General features: G+C 35.8%; 1 pseudogene; it reads right to left on the minus strand.

Annotated features, from left to right (window-relative positions):
- Positions 1 to 7,838: 7,838 nt before the first annotated feature.
- Positions 7,839 to 25,699, minus strand: part of LOC112863290 (peroxiredoxin-2 pseudogene) — a 31,170-nt pseudogene continuing 13,309 nt past the window's right edge.

The following is a 25,699-nucleotide window of genomic DNA, read 5'->3' on the forward strand; positions in this document are numbered from 1 at the left end:
ATCTGGATGTCCTATATCAAAGATAGACTCAGATCTAAAATGATACATGCACATACACATACACATGTACATATATATATATGATTTTTAAATGCACAATTAGAAATAGCAGAAGTCATGAGTAGGTATTTAAAAAGAGACTATCAAAATATACAGTAAGGATATAAAAGGATACTCAACTTCATTAGTCATCAAGAAAGTGCAAGTTAGAACGTCAATGAGATATCAATGCATACTACCAAGATGGTTACAATTTAAAAATAACTTACAATGCCAAGTAGTGGTAAGACTGAAAGAACAGAAATTTTTATGCACTGATAGTGAAAATATAAATTGAGAAAGAGTTTGGTGATACTGCTGAAATTAATCATATGCATAACCTGTGATCTAGCAATCCCACTCCTATGTATTTACCCAATAGAAACACATAGATGGTTGTATCAAATGACATATACAGGAATGCTCAAAACAACTTTAATCATAGTAGGCAAAATGGAAAAATAAATACTCATCAACAATAGGATGGATAAGTAAATTGTGCTATATTCATTTAACAGAATGTCCTAGAACAGTAACAACAAAGCAAATTCCTTCATTCAAGACAGAATTACATTATGTTGAACCAAACAACCCAGAAACAAAGACTAACAAAAATAATTATATTTACATGAAGTTCAAAAATAGGAAAACTAATTAGTAGTAATATAAAATGGTAGTTACTTTCAGTGTGTTTATATGGGGGAGCTATTGACTTGTACTAGATTCAAGGAGGCTTCTGGAAGGCTGAGAATGTACATGTTTTGATCTGGTTTGTAATTCCACTAGTGTATTCATTTATAAACACTCGTGGAGCTTTAAACATAAAATGTGTGCACTTCACTGCAATTTTTTTTAACAAAAAAAAGTTAGTCTGATGAGTTTAGGTTAAATGTCCCAAATACGCATCTGAAATATTAAAAACAGTAGAAATCTTGTACCATTTCCTTTCTTGAAGGAGATTCAATTGTTTAAATGCAATCATGCCCAGAGGCAGGCTGAGAGATTAGATGACCTTTCTGGGTCTCTCTCAGCCCTATGATCCTATGATATTTCCTACAATGTGTTGTTTTCTTAAAACCCCCTTCAGTCTTTCTATTTCTCTAGTATCGTGCTGTCCAAGTCTGAATTTAATACTCTAAGGGGTTTCTCACAAGGGCAACCTAAGTAGAAAGCCTGTCACCACCCTAATAGGTAATATGATGGAGTTGTATCCAGTGGGAAACTTCAATGGCATTTTGTGCGGCCCTGCTATACAGTTGGATGGATAATGCAAGGTCATACACTATTCTCTCTCTGCTCTCACCTCTGGATATTTTAACATTTCTTCACAAATTTTCTTTCATGTTGCATGCTTTGTGCAAGACTTATTCACCGCCATTCCCCACCCCCAGAGATACTAAGTTGAATTCCCTTTTGTCATCTTCAGAACAATTTTTTTAATGTTTATTTATTTTGAGAGAGAAAACATAAGCAGGAGATGGGCAGAGAGAGGGACAGAGAATCCTAAAATCAACATGGGGTTCGATCTGAGTGACTGTGAGATCATGACCTGGGCTGAAAATAAGAGTGTGACACTTAACCAACTGAGCTACCCAAGTGCCCCCAAATTTTTAAACATTCTAAGTCTGTGAATATATGAGATGGAGAATATTGGTGATTTTAAGAACTTTTGTGGAAAAAATTAGTAGAAATATTGTCATTATGTAAACAAGGTGTAAACAAGGGGATTAATTGATCAAAAAACTTATTTTCTTTTAAACACATGCTACTGAAAGAGGATGCAACCAAAGAGAGAGAGTCTTGAAAAGAGATGAAAAACATTTATATAAAATACTGTATTGTAACTACAGAGATTTGAGATTTTACTTCTCAATTTTCTTTCATGACAATTATAAATGTTACTATCAATGCTACTAGTAAAATATTTGATTGACTCAGCTGCAGTTGTTAAATGAACTAATTCACACCAGAGTATGTGGCAATATGAATAAAATTATTACTGCTAAAATTTGGTAAATTTCAAATAAAATTTAACACTAACTTCCTTCTAATTTATGAAATGTGATACATGTATTTTGCATTGGCATTGTTGATTTTCCAAAAAAAACAATGAAGAATTGGCTTCCTCTCAACCATAGATATTTTAGGGACATTTTTAGCGGGAGAATTCACTGGGTACTGGAAGCTTATTATTTCTGGAAGTTACCCAAGTAAACCATTTACTCTGGAATAATAAGCTTATGCATTTGAAGACAACTGCATTAATTGACACCACAACATTTGTTCCAGACTTAAAGCTCTACAAAGGCTGTCATTTTAGGACACTTGTTCAAACTTTATGCCACTGAATGGTTTGGGGCAACTACAGAAAAACAGCATTCCATTGGTACTGTGCATCTGTGTATATAGCTATCTCTAAATGCAGCTAATGGAATCTCAGCATGAAACCAGAAAGATTTTTCCAAAGTCATTACAGTTGCAGGTTACTCTAGTTGAAAAATTGATTTTGCACAGGAAAGTAAAAATCTAACTTCACAATGTCATCAATCACTGGGAAAACATAACTGAAGCCTGGGTGTAAAATTTTTCCTTTCACTGTTCTTAGAAAATCTTTAAGTCAGTTAAATGTAACCAAAATATCAATACAATTTTAAGGAGAACTTATAGGAATGCAAATAGAATATTAGTGTTTATTTTAGAGGAAAAAAAAACATTAATACAAAGTCAATTCCTAGATATTGCAGTCCATGGAAAATTTGTAAGAAAGTACAAGGCAACATATTTTGTTTTCATTCAAGAAGAACCTCCTTGTTCAGATAACTAATGTCAGAGCTAAGAATCCTAAATGACACCTATCATATCAGCATGCCTGATAGGCAAATGAGTTTCATTTATTCACTCATTCAAGGATTTATTTAACATTTTTTTTTAAGATTTGACTGTTTAAGTGGCCTAGAAGGATAGATTTTATAAACCATATTAGCTTCATGTTTCTAAAAGCAGAAAATCAAGAAAGCATTTCTCAACATCCAAGGATTTCAAGGATACCTAATAGAAAAACACTGGCCTAGTTGATTTAAGATAAAAAATGATATCCTCATAAAGAGCTTTGTGAATGTGGATCCCCCAACCAGGGCCAGAATCCTGTTGCCACCTGTTAAACACACATTTGTATAAGTCAGAGAAGAATTTTCATTAATTTCCACTTTCTATATTTATAGATTTGGTGTTTTAGGCATCTTCTGCTTTAACGTTATACCTAACCTGGGGAAGGCAGCCTCCAAGATGGCTGCCAACAGCCAACTTCCTGGTATTCACACCCTTGCTTCACTTGAGTATGGGCTAGGCTTACTGACTTCCTTCTAACAAGTAGAATATACTGAAATTAATAAGAATGTCATTTATGAGATAAAGTTGTAGAAAAGACTATGGTCTCTACTTTGTTGCTTGTTCTCTCTTGCTCTCTTACTCATTTGTTCCCAGGGGAGCCATTTGCCACATTGTGAGCTGCCCTATGGAGAGGAGATGAAGAAGGTCTCTGCTCAACAAATGTTAAGGAATTAAATCCTGTCAACAACAATGAGGAAATTCTCCTGCCAACAAGCCATCAAATAACTAAATCCTGTGAGGAACTGAATCTTACCAACAACTATATTACTGAGTTTGGAAGTAAATCTTCTCCCACTTGAGCCTTCAGATAAGACCACAACTGACAGCCTAATTAAAACATCAAGAGAGATCTTTAGGAGTGGCACCCAGTGAAGTTGTGCTCAGCTTCTAGAAACAGAGAAATTTTAAGATAATAATTGTGTTCTTTTTTTTTTTTTTTATTTTTTTTTTCAACGTTTATTTATTTTTGGGACAGAGAGAGACAAAGCATGAACGGGGGAGGGGCAGAGTGAGAGGGAGACACAGAATCGGAAACAGGCTCCAGGCTCTGAGCCATCAGCCCAGAGCCTGATGTGGGGCTTGAACTCCCGCACCGCGAGATCGTGACCTGGCTGAAGTCGGACGCTTAACCGAATGCACCACCCAGGCGCCCCAATAATTGTGTTCTTTTAAGCCACTAAGCTTTGGGTCAATTTGCTATATGGCAATAGACAACTCACTTTTTTTTTTATCCCTAGCAAAGTAGAATTAACTTGTCTTTTCACGTCTTGTGATTAGCATTTATATTTAAAAATACTTTGAAAATATTAATAATTATTAAAATCGGGTTATGGGTATACTGGGGTTTATGATACTCTTTACCTTTTTATGTTTAAAAAACCAACACAACTTCTTAAAATGCTTTATATAATCAGAAAGAGATCCCAAATTTCCTCTTCTCGTTTTCTCCTCAGATTAAATATTCTTCCTTTTACATTTTCTCATAGGAATTATTCCTCATTTTTTAGATTTTTCCACATATTTTAGATTAATTTGATATAATTAGATACATTTGTCCAAAAGCAACTTGACACAAAAAAGAAAGCCTTAAGATATTTTATTTAATGTAGAATCTGTAGGATAAAAAGATTTCTAACTCACAAGTCTGTGCAGTAAGTGTGGACTTTATAATAAAATAAACCTGAGTTCAAAACCATGCAAGAATAGTTATTATTACAAATCTTCAATTTTTAATCTTTATAATCTGTTTAATAAAACTTGCCTCATTGGTCTATGACAGAGTATTAAGATAATACTAGCTCACATTTGGTGAATACTTATTATGTATCCAGCAATTTTTCTTTTTTTCCTTAAATCTCATATAATCCATAAAAGAACTAGTGAGATAGAATCTGTTATTATTTTTCTATTTATCAACAAGAAAACTAGACACTAAAATATTAAGTTAACTTTCCCAAGGACACACATGTAGTTAAGTGATGAAGCTGAAAAATGAACTGATATTTTAATCACTAAGCTATACTATTAATAAGATAATTATGTTATGTGTCTAAAACAGTATCTAGGACTGGCTTAATACTTTTCATCATCCTCATACAAAGATATATTTGAGAGGCAGTGAAATAGCTATATGTATTTGTCATGTTTCTGTTGACATACGCTGTATAACTATCCCCAAATCTCCATGGCTTAGAGCAACAAGCATTTAATTCATGCTTACAGGTCTGTAGGTTGGCTGGGAAAGCTCTATTTCACACTGAAGATTAGATTCAGGACCACATTTTTCTCATTCTAGTCTACTAAATATGTACTCAGGTCAAGTGCTTTTTATTTCAGATGGAAGACTCCAAGAAAAGCGAGCAAAAGTATTTAATGTTTCTTGTGGCTTCAACTCAGGGTTGGTATATTCTCAATGCACCTTCATTTCATTACCAAATGAAGTCACATGGCCAAGCCAAAGACAATGGCACAAAGAAGTATACTAGGCTCACAATGAATCATGCTAGGGAGGAGAAGAAAGGAGGAATTATAGATAAATAATACAGTTTACTATGGCATTCATGGAAATGTTATAAAATATTGACAACATAGAGTATTTAATGTTTAAACTCTATATACTGAAAGATTCTACAATTTTAGCATAATTTAAAAATTGTTTTCTATGTAAGGAAACCATCAACAAAACAAAAAGGCAGCCTACTGAATGGAAGAAAGTATTTGCAAATGAAATATCTGATAAGGGGTTAATATTAAAAAAATATAAAAAAAATTATACAACACCAAAAATAATATTAATTCAATTAAAAAATGGGCAGAACTCCTGTATCCCTTGGGTAAATTCCTAGCAGTGCTATTGCTGGGTCATAGGGTAGGTCTATTTTTAATTTTTTGAGGAACCTCCACACTGTTTTCCAGAGTGGCTGCACCAATTTGCATTCCCACCAACAGTGCAAGAGGGTTCCCGTTTCTCCACATCCTCTCCAGCATCTATAGTCTCCTGATTTGTTCATTTTGGCCACTCTGACTGGTGTGAGGTGATAGCTGAGTGTGGTTTTGATTTGTATTTCCCTGATGAGGAGCGACGTTGAGCATCTATTCATGGCACTTGTACCCCAATGTTTATAGTAGCACTCTCAACAATAGCCAAATTATGGAAAGAGCCTAAATGTCCATCAAGATGAATGGATAAAAAAATTGTGGTTTATATACACAATGGAGTACTACATGGCAATGAGAAAGAATGAAATATGGCCCTTTGTAGCGACATGGATGGAACTGGAGAGTGTTATGCTAAGTGAAATAAGCCATACAGAGAAAGACAGATACTATATGGTTTCACTCTTATGTGGATCCTGAGAAACTTAACAGAAACCCATGGGGGAGGGGAAGGAAAAAAAAAAAAAAAGAGGTTAGAGTGGGAGAGAGCCAAAGCATAAGAGACTCTTAAAAACTGAGAACAAACTGAGGGTTGATGGGGGATGGGAGGGCGGGAAGGGTGGGTGATGGGTATTGAGGAGGGCACCTTTTGGGATGAGCACTGGGTGTTGTATGGAAACCAATTTGACAACAAACTTCATATATTGAAAAAAATAAAAAATAAAATAAATAAATAAATAAAAAATGGGCAGAGGACCTGAATAGACATTTTTCCAAAGAGACGTATAGCCAACAGACACTTGAAAAGATGATCAAGGTCATTCATCACCAAGGAAATGTAAATCAAAACCACAATGAGGTATCACCTTTCACCTGTCACAATGACTAGAATCAAAAAGACAATAAATAACAAGGGCTGGCAAAGATATGGAAATAAAGGAACCCTCATTCACTGTTGGTGGGAATGGAAATTGGTACAGTTACTATGGAAAACAGGATGGAGGCCCCTCAAAAAATTAAGAATATAATTACCATGTAATCCAGTAATCTCATTGCTGGGTATTTACACAAATAAAATGAAAACACTAATTTGAAAAGATACATGTACCCCTATGTTTATTGCAGTATTGTTTATAATAGCCAAGATATGGAAGCAGCCCAAGTGTCCATCCATAGATAAATGGATAAAGATGTGAGGTGTGTGTGTGTATGTATATGTGTATATACACATGTACATATGTACATACATATATATCACTATTAATCCTAAGTGAAATAAGTCAGAGAAAGACAAATACTATACGATTTTACTCATGTGTAATTTAAGAAACAAAACAAACGAGAGAGAGAGAGAGAGAAAGACAGAGACAAAAGAAAATAGATTCTTAAATAATGAGAACTGGTGGTTGCCAGAGAGAAAATGAGTAGGGGGAGGGATGAAATAGATAAAGGAGTTTAAGAGTACACTTACCATGGGCACCTGGGTGGCTCAGTGGGTTAAGCAACCAACTTGATTTCGGCTCAGGTCATTATCTCATGGTTTGTGAATTTGAGCTCTGCATTGGGTTCTGTGCTGACAGTGCAGAGCCTGTTTGGGATTCTCTCTCCCTGTCTCTCTCTGTTCCTTCCCTACTTGTATTCTCAATCGCTTTTTAAAAATAAATAAATAAACTTAAAAAAAAAAAGTACTCTTAGCTTGATGGGCACTAAGATATGTATAGAATTGCTGAATCACTATATTGTACACCTAAAACTAAACTAACACTACATGTTCATTGCACTTCTAGCTGGCTGGATAGCAATTATGTCTGTCCTAATTTTTCATTGGTCACCTCTAGGCCTGTGCCTAGCTAAGTGGGCTTGAGGGTGGGGGTCACCACTCACCAGCTCCCAGCTAGAAGAAAGAGAAGGTCTTGGCCCAGCCTTCCTGGGTCAGGGTTTGAAGGGGCAGATCTAGCCTTTCCTGGGTCAGCAGCGGTATCCACGTAGGGGCAGAGGTGGGGGCCTAGAGCCCAAGCTCTCCACCTGTCAGCCTAGCTGTGTTTGGAGAAGTATTACTAGCTGTTGACCACGTCGTGATTGATTGTGGTGCTGCCTGGCTTCTATCCAATGGGACAGATTTCCCTATGGTCACCTGAGAACTGAAAGGCCCGGGCCAGTCCCAGAACTTTGTCCATGGAACCCCACAGGCAAATCATTGACAGTGATCTGGCCAAGGGCACCCTTGCTGGGGATAATAAAGAGGCCTGGTAGGCAATGCCTTCATCTTCCTTCTGTATGCCATAATCTTGGGGTAAGCTTATGGTTATATCTGCCGGCAGAGGCATGTTCAGGAGGCCCGAACCTCCTTCCTTCTCTGAAATGTTTATCCAAGACAGGTGGGTGAATTCAGTAGACAGAGACCCCCAGCACCTCCCAGCCCAGCTCGGAGAAGTCCTCAGCATGCTCTCTGAAAGTGATAATCTCCACGATGCAAACAGACAGAAAGAGGACCAATCCCTCTGTAGTTGGAAAGCTTCACCTCCTTGAAGGCGCCATCCACCAAAGAGGTGGTTGGAAGTTTGCAGTGGGCTTTTGGATATGCGTGTTGCCAGAGACCTTGACTGAATGCTGTGTGTGCAAGGGCGGGATGTGTGGACCGGCAGACACATGAACACGTATTAAAGGGGCCCATTACACTTCAATTAAAAAAAAATTAAAAAGGAAATAAATGCTTCCTGGCCTATAAGTCATTCTCTTGTTAGTACTGTGTATCTATTAACACAAGCCACTCTTTTATGTTTTTATGCCTTTTTTTATTTTTTTAGTAAGGAACACATGGATCTTGAGTCATTCTTAGGAAACTCTCCCTAACTCCTCTACTTAATGCCTAATGGCTCATAAGTAATATCTGTAATAATTATTTTAGAAATTATGTCCACAGTTACTATGATTTTAAATGTTCTGTTTTCTAGATACCTCTGAGCAAAAGCTTTCACAATTTTTGTCTGATTTTCGTGGGTAGAATACAGCTGACATTTGTTTTAACTAATTCTCCACAGCTGACCTCTTTTGCACTAGAGAACTTAACAAGGAAAGACTTAGTGTTTCAATTAAACTCTGTTATGCCTTATCGCTCTTTGACTATCAAGAACACAGAATTTCTACTGTTGCCTTTACCCAGGGACACCTCTCCTCAGTACTTTCACTTTACTCATTGTTTTGTTTGCTTGTTTTAGGATGAATGGTTTATGTGTCTGTCTCCCTCAAGAAAGGGATTGACCCTTACTTACCTCAGTACCATTTGTGCCTATTCCAGTGCCTAAAACTTAGTAGGTCCCCCAGCATGCTAATTAACATAAGATCGACTGAATAAATAGATGAGGTAATTTTCACCATATAGCCTGCCTCTCAAAGTTACAGAGTTCTATTTTGAAAATAATAGTTTCTGACTAAAAAAAAAAATATCCAAATTATTTTATGTAGAAGGGAAAAACTTCAATTATCACCAAGTAAGATAGAAAATGACCATCATTTGTAAATCCATCATGCAAGGCATGTTGGGGCCAAGACGGTAAAGTCAAGGAAATCTACACAGTTGGCATGTGTCTCCACCAGCACATGAAGACGCAACTCTAATCGCAAAGAATACAGGCTACCACACCGTGCAAGATATTAAGCATCCTAGGTATACGCTGGACCTCACACCCAGGGTTGCTGGTTAGATGGAAAGTAAATCCTAACAGGCATTACTGGGATTAAATTATTATTGTGGTCAGTTTTAAAGGCTGTCAACGTTCCTGTCCCAAGTTCACCTTTAGTACATAAGGGTTTGTGTTCATGTTGGCAACAGATCTCAACTTCAACCTTAGGAAGGAGAAAAACAAAAGAAGGAAGAAAGAGCATCACTGAATACTATTTTCTAGGAATTCCGCTGAATGCTCGCATATACATTATTTATTTATTCAATACATGTTTAATGAGTGTGTAGTTGTGCTATGCATCATTTTATGTGCAAGGAAGAAATAAAGGAGAGTGTGAAGTCCAGTGAAGGAGATGTAGAATTAGGTCTAAAATAATAAAGATGGTGTAGGTACAACTTGTTCTATGAGAATATACAAGAACTCCCAACCTGGACATGAGGGTTTTAGGAAAGCTTCCAGTGAAAGGAAGCAAATTCTAAGCTGAGAACTGGAAGGTGAATGAGAGCCAGAAGAACATTTCCAAAGAAACAAAAACATGGGCAGCTCAATTTATTTCTTTTATAAGTCATGTTGTGCAGTTTGGACTGAAGAATTTGAGGACCACTGTTGACTTTCATTTGTCAATTTGACATTGCCTTATATGAACATTCTTCCTTTTGGTAGAATTCCCAAAAGGAAGGCATAGAGATATTCCCTCCTCCAAACCCTGGAAAGTTAGGGACCTATGAGGGGTTGAACTCAGTCAATCAGAGAAGAATGTGCCTGTAAGATAGTCTTAGCCACAGCTGGTTGCTCTTATTTGCAACAAATTTCCTGACAATTCAGCCTTTAAAGGATTATAAGCAGAAAAGTAGCAGAGATTTGCAGTTTAGGACAATCTGTCTAGTTGTGCCGTTTGTAACATGAAGGAGGGTGGCCAGTCAAGGAGTCTAGTTCTGGGGGCCTGTGATCACCCAAACTAGAGATGCTGTTGGCCACCCATAGAGGTGTCACTGGGCAAGGAGAACAGCCAGTGGCCTTGAGGGACATTGACGGAGAATTTTGTTGGAGAACTTACAAATATGGAGTTAGGGAGGAAGAAAAATGGTGGCTTTCTTCTTTCCCATGGAAAACATTTACTGACCAACTTCTGAATGTACCTTATGGTATAGAGGCAACTATGTGGAAACTGTAACAAAGATTGCTAAGGGAAAAAAAAATAGAGGAAACCTAAAGGACATAACAGAAAAGAAATAATAGAGGTCCAACAGTTAGGATTTAAATAAGCAAAACTTTTTCCAAGTGCCATAAACAGTAAGAAATTTTTTTGCCTCACTTATCTGAAAGCTCAGAGATAGGATTGTTGATTTAATTTAGTAGCTGAATCTAAATCTCCCTGATATTTGCTTGACTATTTCATCCTGTTTCAGTGCCTTTTCTGATTGGGATGATATGAATAGGATTAGAGCAGTTTGGAACCACAAATCTGCCCAAAAATGCTCAGAAGAAACAAGTCACCTCTTTTTGTATCTATCTCTTGAGGGAAAGCCCATATTTTCCAAGGAGTCCCGAAAACCTCTCCCCCTTTGCCACGGTCACATATTAGGGCAGGTGTCCATTCCTGAAATAATTACTACAGCTACAAAATTACATGCACGACAGGCTTAGGCATGGGTTCCAGTAACAACATTGATTACGGAAAAAAAAAAAAAAATATATATATATATATATATATATATATAATAGTAATAAAAAAAAGAGGGTACAAATAAACAGTATTAGCAATTTCAAGAAACAAAATGGTAATAGTCCATTAGAGATTATTGTTCTATCAGAAGATAATATTACAAATAACTTTATGTGAACATATTGGAACAGATAGCTGAAATAGCCAATTTTGTATAAAAATAAGTTACTAAAATTGATTTAATAAGTCGGGGCGCCTGGGTGGCTCAGTCGGTGAAGCCTCCGACTTCAGCTCAGGTCACGATCTCACGGTCCGTGAGTTCGAGCCCCGCGTCGGGCTCTGGGCTGATGGCTCAGAGCCTGGAGCCTGCTTCCAGTTCTGTGTCTCCCTCTCTCTCTGCCCCTCCCCCGTTCATGCTCTGTCTCTGTCTGTCTCAAAAATAAATAAACGTTAAAAAAAAAAAATTAAAAAAAAATAAAAAAAAATTGATTTAATAAGTCAAAAAGTGGACTAGACCAGCAGCCATGAATAAACTGAACTGGTTGGAAAAAAAAAATAATAAACTAAAAACCTTTCTCTAAAATAGGCAGTAGATCCAGAACATTGTACCTGTCAGTGTTGCTAGATATTAAAGTTATTAGTAATCCTTATACTACCAAATTATTTTAGAAACAAAAAATTATGGAAAAATACCTTACCCATTTTATGAATCTAAAATAGAATACATGGGAATTAGGCAAGAGTATAATAGTTAAATCTAACCTTTCAAAATACATGAAGAAATCAAAAGAAAATATAGAAACCAAAGTCAACTCAGTGTGGAATTTAAAAGAACTCAAAAATACCATGAATGTTTATTCCAGGAATGCAAGGTTGGTACATTAAAAAAAAATAGCAGTTCAATATAAAATATGGCTCCGTTAAACTGACAGAGCATATGATGGAGAAAAATAGGTGCAGGAAAAAAAATCATTTAGAAAATTCAACACCCATTTATTTAAAAAGCAATTTAGGAGTAGAAGGGCACATCTTTACCTAATAAAGTACTATGAAAAATCTTTAGGAATATTATCCCTACAAGTAAAATATAAGAGTCATTCCTATTAATGTCAGAAATCAAACAAGTGTTTTATCATCATTCAATTATTGAACTTTGCATGGGATGTCCTGGCCAATATTTAATTCAAGAAAAATAAATATGAAGCATACAAATTTAAAAAGGAGTTACAGAAGAGTCATTTATATAGAACATCTAAGACAATCTTAGACAATCTGAGTTTAGTAAGTTTGCTGGATATAATAGCAACATACCAAAATCATTAGAATTCTTATAAATAAGCAATGACAAATTAGTAAGTGCTATACTAGACATGAACATTCACAGTAGCAAAGAAATTTCTGTTTACCTTTAGTACCTATTGAGAGTAAGTTTAACAAAAATTGTGTGAGATACTCAAAGAAAAAAATATATTAAAATATACAAAAGATGAATAAGTGGATAGAAATCAGATTCATATTTATACAGAAAGCAGAACATGTCCATATTGGCCAATTTTGTGTAGTGGGCATACTGGTTTATGTTATATTACTTATTGTACCTTGCTGTATTTTTTTAACTTTTCAAAACATAAACAAATCAATAAAAGGAGCTTCATGTTTCTGAAGAGAAAAATATATTCTACTACATGACTCAACAACATAAATTTTCTACTAACAATTTTCATAAATACAAGTTGGACACAAGTATTTCATTCCTAGAACCAAGCAGAAATGTTTCGTAGAGTATATGCCCAAAAATATTTGCTTTTAGAAGCCAGAAAATATGAAAGTCTATTTAAAAGCAAGTAGAAAAATATTACAATAGGATTAAAATCTTAAGTGAAAACTACCAAAGCGATTTTCTGTCCCCTTTTTTCCTAAAATGACATGTCAATATAGACTCTCAAGTATATGATAAAATTGTGATAGTTTTTAACCAATCAGAAAGCAATCAAATAAGCTAATGTGACTGAAAAGTGCTTATGAAGTAAAGTGACTAAGTGTTGAGAAAATATTTTTCAAGTTTTCCCAATGTATTTTTTAACAATCTCTATTTTTTTCATAAATATTGAATTCATTTCTGCTAAGACACAGAACCATATATATCTTCTGCCTGAAAGTTGCATTAACACCTTTCAGCATACATAAAACAGGATTATTTTTCCAGAGAATTAGTGAAGGATTTTTTTTCTTATCCTAGTTCCAAATTTTATTAGATATTTGACACTTTTAGATGACTTAAATTACTTTCAATGAGCTCAAGATATAGTTTTATCACATTGCTTCCTTGAAGGAGAGAAAACTGCATATTTGTTTTATCTTCTCTCCAAGACTAGACTAAACTAAAATGGGAATAAGCGCAATATTTTAAACCAAAAAAAGTATATTTGGGGGTCAAATATTGGCCTGTATGGGAACCTTGAATGTAGTTATTATCCTTATAAAAGCTAGGCGCTTGGAAAATCATTGGTGGTTAAATACAGGATCCAGACAGCTTCATGGCAATGAACTATAAATCCTGAATATATTCCTGACTAAATATGCACCGCTGTTGTCTCAACTATTAAAATTATACACCTGATTAAAATCCAATTTAAATTGTATTGTTCCTAAATATTTTCTCAATTGATTAGAATTAGATATGATCTCTGCCTGAAAGCTGATTTTGGGGTTTATGTGAATCATGCTTAGAATTGTACTCTGCTAGAGTTGGAGAGGAACACTCAGATCATCTGGGTCAAGCCTCTTTTCAATGTATGAATGATTTCCTTATATAACAATGCTGGCAAACAGGCCAGCTTCTGCTTTAACACTGCTAAGTACTTACAAACTTCAGTAGATAGTTTACATGGTCAATCTAATACCCAATATCACTACCTTTCTTTCTCTCTACTCACCCAAACCAGAAAGCCAAGTGTCATAAAAACAAACCCAGGCTTAGATAAGAAGACACTTTATTTAGAAGAAAGACTATTCCATTAGAAAAAGCTCCCTGATCTCAGAAATCTAGAAGTATTTCAAAATCAAAAAGAGAAAAACTTTTCTTATAGAGGGAGGGGTAAGCAATAAGGAAGAAGTTGGCAAAAGGAGGGAGATTGCCTATTTGGTGCAGTTTGACAGAGTACCTGTCTTGCTGTGGTCAGCTACTTTGCCGCCTAAGCTGATAGGGGGAGTGTGTTCAGCATTTTAGTGCTTGCTTAGGGGTCAAACTGATGTTCAGGGCCCTGTGGAGAAGACAGAAGCCAGACTAAAGTTTGGTCAAAGCAAAGCAGAGATGTAATAATGGTCAATTTGTGAGCACTAGGTGAGAAGCAGTAACGTGTATCTGGAAGATAGTTATGTCATATTGTCTTGGCTCTTGAGATGCAAGCAGAAGATAATTTCTGCTTTTGTTTTCTGGATGAAAAGGAATCCACATGGTGGGCAAACACCTTCTGCAGTCGTGATGCCTGGAAGTAGAACAGCAATCTGAGGAATATGAGGAAGAAAGCTACAAATGAGGGATGAGAAACAGAAGGACCCAGATCACTCAGCATCATTGAGTTAGCATAAATGTCTAGACTGAGACGTCTTTTTGCAAAAAATAAATAAAATAAAATGTTGTTAGGTTAAGTAGCGGTAGTCCAATTTCTGTTACTTGCAACCAAACAAAATCTTAGCTGGTAGGAAAAACATTTAATCATCTACTCTAAATTTTTTGCCAAAAATCAACATTAATTTATTCTTAAGATACCTAAAACCTCTACTGTACTATTCTTGAAAAAGTTTTCACATGTACAAATCTCCAGTCCTGTGGATTTTCAATGATTTTTCATAATTGTTTTCAAAAATGAAATGAAAGTAAATATATGCATATTTTACAAGAAACCAAATGTTAATGTTAGTGTATATGTATATGCATATATATGTTTTCAATCTGCCAATTCCTTTTATATGATAAATACTCCACAAATATTTTTGACTAATTCCACAAAATTTCTAAACCTGACAAATTATAAACATTGAGAGGACTTGGAAAGCTTCCTCAGTTTTCGTGTAATTTCAAAACATTACCACTGTGCTAATAGCTACATGACAAGCATTAACTAAAACTAAATATGGATATCTTTCTGAAAGTCTTTTTTAAAGTTAATTGAATTATTTCAATTGCATTAGAGAAGTACAATATTTAAAGAATTCCTGTGGTGAAACCTTTTACAAATGTAATGTCTCCCTTACCCATAATTTATCTGCTGGATTTTTCTATTACTCTAGGCAAAACTTGGAAGACACTAATGTTTGTTATGGTCTGTTATATAAGAATTAACCCAGACATCAGCAAACAATTTGAATAGTTGTCAGGGAGACAGGAGAAGCAAAGGGTAGCTCAGACAAAAACAAACAAACAAACAAACAAACAAAACTCTTCCAACCAAGAATAAGAATTCTACTAAATGAGTTGATTTACATCTGGAAGCAGCTTGATTCTAACTGACCAGCTTTGCTGCAGGTTGGTCTAGGTGCCACTTTTTGGTCTATGTAATCTTCATCTCCTAAGTAAATCTGCATGTCTCTTGGTTTATTAAGCCCCTCATTGTATCTATGAAGTTTCAAACTTGAAAGCTCACAAATTCCCTTCTATCAGATACATGTGCCTTTGTGGTTGATCAGAGTTCTGGCAGGTAGAAGATCTGATTGAAGGCTTGAGGCTGCCTAAGAGGGAGTCCTCTAGGATCCATATAGTATTATAGGAGAACTAGAAAGCAAAGACCAAGGGGCGCCTGAGTGGCTCAGTTGGTTAAGTGTCCGACTTCAGCTCAGGCCATGATCTCATGGTTCGTGAGTTTGAGCCCCACGTCGGGCTCTGTGCTGACAGCTCAGAACCTGGAGCCTGCTTCGGATTCTGTGTCTCATTCTCTCTCTTCCCCTCCCCCACTTGTGCTGTCTCTCTCTGTCTCTCAAAAATAAATAAAAATGTAAAAAAAAATTTAAAAAGAAAGCAAAGACCAATAAAATAAGTAAGTCACAGGGATGAAAATGACAGCAAAAGGAATATAGTCAATAATATTGTAATAACCTTGTATGGTGACAGATGGTAACTGTACTTATCATGGTGAGCATTTTGTGCTGTACATAATTGTCAAATCACTATGTTGTATGCCTGAAACTAATAATATATGTCAACTGCACTTCAATTAAAAAAAAAAAAAAAGATGCTCTCTACCCCACATCAGGCCATCTTATTTGTTTTGGCCAATGTAAGTGAAACTGACACATGGCATTTTTGAGCAAAATATTAAGATCCTTCATGAGGTTCTGCCATTTCTCATTCCCTTTGTTTTTTTCTGTCAAATGAGCTTCATGTACTAAGATGTTAAGGTCTGTTGTTCCAACTTTGTCCTGGATTGAAGATGTGAAGTAGAGTCACAGCCGAAGTGAAGGCAACATGTCATGTGATTTTAAAAATTATTTATTGTTGTAAGCCTTTGAGATTTGGAGGCTCTTTGTTATCAATCTATGCCAAGCTGACTAATGGAGCATTATTCTAAAATGGTAGGAATAAAAGAATGTCTAAAAAAATGAAGCAAAGACCAGATAATATATCCTATCACTGTCATAGTTAAACAATTTCCCTCAGGGAAGATAAATATCAAAATAAGTTTTAAATGTGTCTCTCCATAGACTTATTGAATGCTCAATGAGGAAAAAAATTAATCCAAAGAGGGATGCTATGTTACCATGTATCAAAAAATTATCTCCTTCAAACATAATGAATGACTGCAAAAGTTTAACAGTGTCCATTATAGGTATTTAAAATACATTATAAAGGGTTTATAGTTAGGAATTCAATTATTCATAAGTAAATGCATACTTCTATATTTTATGTTTCCAAACACAATATTCAGTATATTTTAGTTCTTTTAAAACATTTTCTTGGTGAAACATCTGGGTGGCTCAGTCAGTTGAGTGTCTGACTCTTGATTTTGAAGCAGGTCATGATCCCAGGATTGTGAGATTGAGCCTCACATTGGACTCCATGCTGAGCCTGGAGCCTACATCGAATTCTCTCTTTCCCTCTGCTCCCTTAAATTTAATGTTAAAAAAAAATTTAAAAGACATTGTCTTAACAATTCACTTTGAATAATCCAGTTTCTTTAGCAAAACTTCTAATCGTGAAATGCAAAAGCAAGCTTCCTATTTGGTGCTAAATGAAAGATGATGCATTCTCAACTAAAATCTGAAATATGTGTAATACTGAGTTTTCTATTAATATAATGCTCTTTATATAAGGACACAAAACAATAGAAATTATTGATGGCAAAATTTATAACATGAAAACTATCACCAAAGCCTTTAAATAAAACCATCATATATCAGAAAATGTCTGATATTATTTGAAAGGCATTCAATTCTGGGCACTTTCCTGGTATTTATAAAGAATTTTTACCTGAAAGAAGAAATGTGTTTCTTTTAAGGCTTTTACAAAGAAAGTGTTAGATTTTTTTTTATTGTTTTTGTAAATATACTCAACTATTATATTGATCGAGTTACAGTCCCAATATTTTGGCCAGGATTTCTGACCATAAGAGCTCTGCAAATCAAGTTTATATAATGTTTACTGCAGATTGAGTTCAGGGAGGAATAAGAGAAAGAAGAAAAAATTGGGAAACTAAAAGAATATACCTGTGGTACAATAACTGCATGTTTAATATTGAACAAGTGATAATTATTCTGTCAAATCTGCAACGTTTTTGCAGATCAACTGGCAACTGTTTTAAGGAAAAGGAACATTATTGTACCTTTTGATACACTCGTTATCTCTTCAATCCCTCTCAGCTGTTGTAACTTTGAGAAATCTATTTGCATTGGATGCTTACATCAGGGGACTTGAAAGTTTAAGCGTTGCTTTCTCTGAAAGCAGAGGGCACACGGAGCCAAACCGGTTACGGTGACTAATCATAACAGTCCCTGTGCCTGGGCTGGCTGCCCTCAGCCGGAGACCTCCACAACACTGTCATTACCGTGGGCTGTCTGCTGGCTGGCTGACCCCAGCTTCCCTCCGCTCCTCCAGAGCCCTTTACCCTCAGTGATTAATGAACTGTAAAATAACAACCAGTCTTAGAGCAAGCCAGAGTTCCTTCCCATGAATACTAAAGGAAATGCACTTTCTTCCCTGAAGCGGTCAAGATTTTATGGGCAAAACTTCCGTTTTCTTTTTCTACACTCTAGCTCTACTGTTTTGTCACCAGTCAATGGAGGAATCAGACATCAAACCAAGCACCCAAAGACCACTTCTTTTCTATGGTAACACTAAGGTGCTGTTATAGGTTCTCATCCATTTATTCCGAACTCCTCCGACCATTATGATTCATGATTAGCTCTTTCAAAACTTCCATCTTGGGGCCAGATCCCAAGGCACGAGGGCCCTTGCGAAAAAGAAATAACGCAGCGAGGCAAACACAATTTTAGAGCTGAGAGCAGGCTGACATTCTAAAGCTTGCACAACTGAATCAGGAGGGCTCCATGTGCATACCAGTGTTTCTTCGAACAATAATATTGTTTTCTAAAAAAAATAACAAAAAAAAAAAAAAAAACAAAAAACAAAAAAAACAAAGTGCGAATGCAGTGAGATCATAAGCCAAGGGGAAAACCACAAGTTTAGGAGAAAAGAAAACAAAATCTCAGGAAAGAGACGAGACCTGATTTAATGCTAGCATATTGATTTCTAGACTTCTCATCTAAACTGCGTTTCCCAGCAAACCCTTCTTGCTTAGGAATCACAATTGCAATTGATCTCAAAGATTATTATGGATACTGAGTATGAACAACTAAAAGCTGACTTTAGCTCTCCATGTACTTGGATTTAGCAAACATTTTGTAATTGAGTGCTTCTATGAATGCAATAAATTCATTCTTTGGAAACCATGCTTTGTCATCTCCCTTTTTATTACAGAAAAATAGTAAATGGTGAAATAACACATTATGCCAATTATAAACACTTGTAATTCCATCACTGGCTCCTAAAATTGCATTGGCCAAAGACACTTTTTTATTTTGTATTTTGTATTATCCTTTATGGCTTTTGAAACATTTAAGCTTCCATGTAGAATCCTTGTTTATTATATTCCAAGAATAAATATTTTAGTGTCCTTTGACATAGAAATTAAATTTGAAACTCTTCAGGCATCTTACATTAAAATTTATTTCTTTTTCTTCCAACACTTATTCTTCCTTGCCAATATCTAAGTAACAGATTATACATATAATTACATATATAATATTTTTTTCTGAGGCATGTGAATTCACGTCATATTAGGATAGTGTAACATTTGGATAGAGCACAAACATTATTTTTGAGAATTTAGAACAATAGTTACCCAATAACCTTGAGTTAATAATCTTCAATTATAGTGGCCAAAAAAAAAAAAAAATTCTAAAAACTTAAGGCATCAGAAAATGTTTTAAAATGACTACTATTTGTTTCCTAAAAATATGCTTTGTTAAAACAGAAACATTTTTGCGCTCGGCATATATAAAGGTCTTTCCTGATGAAAGTTTAGTTTCAAATATTTTTTACTTGTAGCTTCTGAATCACAATTGTCTTCAACTTCTTAGTATAGTGGGAAAAGCAACAGAAAATGATATGATTGGGAATTCATCTATTGAGGATTAGTGTGGGTGTTTGGGCTCTTTTAAACAAATGTTTATTATAGGGGCGCCTGGGTGGCTCAGTCAGTTAGGCCACTGGTTCTTGGTTTTGGCTCAGGTCATGATCTCACAGTTGTGAGTTCCAGCCCTGCATCGGTCTCTGTGCTGGTGGTGTAGAGCCTGCGTGGGATTTTCTCTCTCTTCTCTCTCTGCCCCGACCCCACTCATTCTGTCTCTGCCTCTCTCAAAAATAAATGAACTTAAAAATAATGAATGCTTATTATAAAATTCGAAATGACTAACAAAATAGTAAAAAATGCTGGGTTGCTCAGTTTTTTTCAGGTCCATCTGTTTTTGATTGTCTGTTTGTTTTTCCACTTGGAATCGGCCTTACTGTCATAGGAGTTCGGGTACGCAGAGATACATAACACGGGCCTAAAAGTTCCATTAAAAGGTCTCATGTTTTTCACAACTGTTTCAAGAGATAAGACAGCAGTACAAATTTTTAGAAGGTTCAGCTCAACTTTCTTGTTTATTTGTTGTTACTCTTTTCCTTGAGTTTTATCCACTCTCTGGTATCTTTCTCAGGCGATGATACTCTACAGCAAGGGCACAGGACAGCAGTTATGCCCTGATGAATCAAGGAAATGTGGCCGCTTAGAGCAATCACTCGCCTCATTGGCTGCATGGCATCATTGTGAAAGCAACTCATTGGTTGGCTTTTTCTATATCCAGGTGCTTCTTGATATAGCCATCAACCATCAGTTCTTTATATACACTAGGAACTACCTCTGCCAAAGCAAAGCAAGGCTCTGACAGACAAAAACGGGAAAATTACAAAAGAGTGAGAACAATAGAAATGCTTTTTCTTTAACCTTTTTGTATACTTCAACATCTTTCTTTGAAAACAAAATGAACCATGTAGGATAATTACTCTAAGGATTCATTTTATCCATAAGGATGTATCAAAAATGAACTTACTGCTCCCAAATTAGTCAAGGTGTAGGATTTACACCTGTCAGTTCTGCAAGTAGATGGCCCATTCATACATTCAATCATTTATTCATTCATCCAACAAATATTTATTGATAATATGTTGATTCATAGGAATTCTTCTGTGTGCCAGGAATTAAGTAGTATACAGGCAAACGAAACATTACCTAACCCCAAAGAATTTCTGCATAGAGGAAGAAGACAGAAAAAAAAATATTAGTTGACGATGAAAGATGGTAATTTCCCAAGTGCTCTGATTGACAATAAAACATGATGCTGTAACACAGTGTCTAAGATAGGACGGAAACAACTTCAGAGTATTCAAGGAGGGATTTTCTAAGCAAGTATTGTTTGAGTTTTGACATGAATGAGGAGTAGGAGGTGGTCATGAAACAGTTAAAGTAAAAACACTCCAGGCAGAAAGCTAGGGTTTGAGATTGAAACAAAAGTGTGTGTTTGAGAACTGAAGAAAGTTCAATATGGTGTTCTATTTTCCTCATTCTCATCTGCCACAATTTAAAATTTTGCAGAGAGGGACTCAGTATTCTTAGAGCCTTTTGAGGGCACAAAATCTTAACTTTCTGGTTTGAGGATAGTAGACTATTTTAAACTATTTTTACATCAACCATTATTCTGGAAGTGATTGGTGGGTTTGGTCTTTAGCTAAATGATCTGAACCCTAAGTTCATAGGCCACACAATCAATATTTATTTTAAGTAGTGTTACATGCATACACACTTGTGAAATTCAGAACAAACCTATGAGGTAGACATAACGCCATTTAGAATTGCCATGAAATTTTGTGAGTAGGTCTTAAATAGTTGAATCCAGAAGTATGAAATCCAGCATACCAACATTCTAAAACTCACTCTTATTGTGTGTGCAGATATATATATCTATATATATATAGATATATATATAGATATATATAATCTTATTCTCCTCATTTCTGTTGCATAACTTATTTTTCCTTCAAAGTGCTTTGCATCCATCTTCTCAACTATTTTTTAATGTTTATTTATTTTTGAGAGATAGAAAGAGTGAGGGAGGGACAGAGAGATAGGGGAACAGTGGATCCAAAGTGGGTTCTGTGCTGACAGAAAAGAGCCTGATGCGGGGTTTGAATTCATGCACCATGATATCATGACCTGAGCTGAAGTAGGATGCTTAACCAACTGAGCCATCCGGGCACCCCTCATCCATCTTTTTTTTTTTTTTTTAATTCAACTATTGTCTGATTTTTTATTACTTTGTGTTTGTTCCTATTTTTTAATGCCTTTCTGGTCAGGTCTTCCTGACTAAATCCTACTTATCTTTCAAAGTCCAGCTTAAAAGCTCTCCCTACCTTGATGTCCCTCTTATGCCAGAAGTAATAACATATGTCTCTTTCACACTTTGCACTTTGGGCATCAAGTTCCCTTCTATACCAGATTGCTTTAGGGGCAGAGAATCTGAGTTTCCTACCTTCATCTCTCACAACACCTAATGAATTGTCGACTTGGAACACATACTTGGAAAGGGGCAGAGATGAGGAGGTGAAGTCAAGTCTCTATCTCATACTTTTCAGACAAATGAAGGAAAATGTGCACAACTAGTAGAGAAAAAACATGGAAGCACATGGAGCCCGCTCCTTCCCAAGGAGGATAGTGACACATCTAATTAGTTAATTAGGGGGAAGAAACCGAGCCTGTCAATCACTGCCCCAAGATTTCTTTCCAGCAGCTTCACCTCAAGATGCACAGTTTCTCTGCTTTCTGAAAGCAGGCTCTGCCTCTGTCAATGAGGCATCTGCTTCTGAGATGTCTGCATTTCTGAGTGTATGGATTTTATTTTGAAGGAAAAATATGAGGAAGTCTGATTGTAGATACATATCTGAAGCACATTTTCTATTTCAACTTATTAGTAATAAGGCTGTGGTATTTTGATCTTGCTCTATCTTAAAACAAAACAAAACAAAACATTCACAACTGCTTGATGAACGAATGAAAGTGCAACAAGTAGAGGTTGATAACCCACCCACCTATCTCAGTCTCCTATTTGGGCTTATGAAAAATCACTACTCTTGGAAGAGTGAGGAAAGAAAGCAAGACTCTGAATCAGCATCCTCTTAGCAAAATTACCTCACCTGGCAGCCAAGATAGCACAACAATGCGGCAAAGGTATGCTTTGATTTTTTTTCGCCCAAATAAAGACCCTCTCAACTTTAAAGAATAGAGGTCTGAGTGCTAAATACCTTCTCAACTGACATTAACGAGAAGTTTCATCAGGGAGAATGCTTTACATACATCAAGAGGCCAGTGTTATGCATTATTAATCAGCCAGGTATCCTCATTTACATCAGTTCAACTTTGTATCCCTGAAGACTGATATTTTAGAAACTAGGAATTTTAAATTCTCAAGATAGCAAGATAAACGTAAATATTCCATGATTAGTTTTTACATAGGAGACTAATATCTAATATTCTTTCATATAAACTAGAACCGATGCATAACAGATACTTCCCCAGACCCTCTTGAAATTCTTGAGAGAGCCCCTTTGGGAAAACGTTATTGGGTCATATTGGAGGCAAAGAAATCTTTTAAGAAATATTTAACGTCATCAAAATGAAAGTTATTGAAGAAAGTATATAATGATTTTTGATCTTGATGTAGTTGTTAGGAATAGCTCCTCCAAGAAAATTCCCAAGATCCCAACAACATCTAAACAGTACATTTCTAAAACAAAGACCATGAGTCACACCAAAGAACTAGAGTCCTAAATTGATCAGCAAAGGAAAATACAAGTAAAAATCACTTTGTCTTGTTTTAAAAAGTGACATTTTCTTCTCTCTTAAAAATTTAATGTTTTCTAGCAGTATTTCTTTTCTAGAGTGGTCACAACTTCATCTTCAATAAGTACCAGATAATTTCTGGGAAGCAAACTATACCCAATTATTCTGTTAGGATACAACAATTACTTAACAATTTTATTGTCACTGAAAAAAATTTTAAAAAACACAATCTTTGTTTCATACAACTCAACACCCTCAAATCCTGCAGAACGTTAATTTAGATTTGAAACCTTTTTAATATTTATTTATTTTTGAGAGAGAGAGGAAGGGGCAGAGAGAGAGAGAGACACACAGAATCTGAAGCAGGCTTCAGGCTCTGAGCTGTCAGCACAGAGCCCGACACAGGGCTTGGACTCATGAACTACAAGATCATGATCTGAGCCAGAGTTTGATGCTTAACTGACTGAGCTACCCAGGTGCCCCTAGATCTTAATTCATCTTTTCCACCCTTTGGAATTTTTTCAATTTTTTGTCCATGAATTTGACATTTGATTTGAATTCACTGGAAGGGAATTGAAACTTAAGCCATTATGGTCAGTATTAACTACCTGTGCCAAGACTTGCCTATTAACAATTGCCAAAAACATCTGAGATGGAAACACTACATCACTGAGGTTATTCCATTGAAGCTAGGCTTCCTTCAGATGTGATCTCACCATCTAATCACATTTTCAAAAATTATTAAAAAACAGTATTGGTTAGGTGGAAGAAGCACCAAGCTTCAGTGAATCTAGAAATATCACAATCAAAGAAGCAACTTACAGTTGTTAGCCACTTGGCATTGCATGAATACCAGACTCTACTGAAACATTACCTCTCAATGGTTCTCTCATAAATTTCCACACCACCCGAAGTTTGTGTACAAATTGTTACCCACTCAAAAGTCTGTTAGCACCCATCCCTTGGTTGAGTCTTGGCCTTAGAGGAAAGGGATCTTTGGGCAGCTTTTGGTAAGGAAAAGTTGGCCCCAAATTTATCATATTTAAGTGAATTTTCCAAAGGAGGAAAATTCAGAACTGGGGATATCTCTCCAACTTACCCATCTGTACTTTACTACCTATGATCTATCTAGGTTCAGTTCATCCTCTGAAAACTCCATGCATGAGTACAGTGGAACTCAGGAAGACACTCTGGCCTGCTTGCCCATGGGCTTGCCCTCTCCTTCATAATAGACCTTCCCAAGACCATTACGTTTTGATGCTCTTTTCTTAAACTTTCCAAAGCCCACATAGCAAAAGCAGTTCTTCTATTCTGCTAGTACCACCACCATCTTTTTGTTTTCTTTCCAAGCAATGATCTACTTTTCTCCTCATTACCTAGTGAATTATGCCTATTCTGAAAATATGAAACAGAAATTAACACTTTGTTAGACTTAGTCTTTCAGTCTTTATATCTACAAAATAATACGATATATTCTGACAATTGCTCATGTCAAAAATACAAGACAGAGTTAGGACTTATAAAAAATTATAAGACTAAAACAGAGTAAATAAATGTGTTTTATTTGGGAGAGGGTGGGGAGGATACTTTTTCATTCCTCTGGTGTTCCCATTCTCATGGAGGAGACTCCAATAGGGTAACATTTCTAGGCTTTCTCTGTTCCATGACTCACTTCTCCCAAGGTGTAAATGATGACTTAAAATTATTGTTTATTTTGCAGTTCACTCACTTCACCTTCTCTTTCTCTTTGGAACCACAGTGTTTGCAGGATACACATACTTGCTTTGCTTCTCTATGTTCATACCCTAAGCATGAATGCCTAGCCCTAAAGCCAGGGTTGCCTGTGGCTAAGTCTATCTAATTCTCTGGTTCTGTATTAGATATTCCACCTTCCTTCAGCTCTAAGCCACCATCCACAATATCAGTCTTATCAATAATGCTGCTTTACTCTTTCATCCATATACCTCAGTTGTTCGGAACTCAGGTGGAGAATTTACTTTTGTTTCTTAGGCTCCCCAAACCCTAGATTGTTTGAAAAACAATGACAAGTAAAATGTAATGATACCACTTACTAAGGTCTATTCTAAGGACACATGGGAAAAAGGAAGAACTAA

This window comes from Puma concolor, chromosome B4, assembly GCF_028749965.1.
Source record: "Puma concolor isolate L17-30 chromosome B4, mPumCon1.1.hap2, whole genome shotgun sequence".
NCBI lineage: Eukaryota > Metazoa > Chordata > Mammalia > Carnivora > Felidae > Puma > Puma concolor.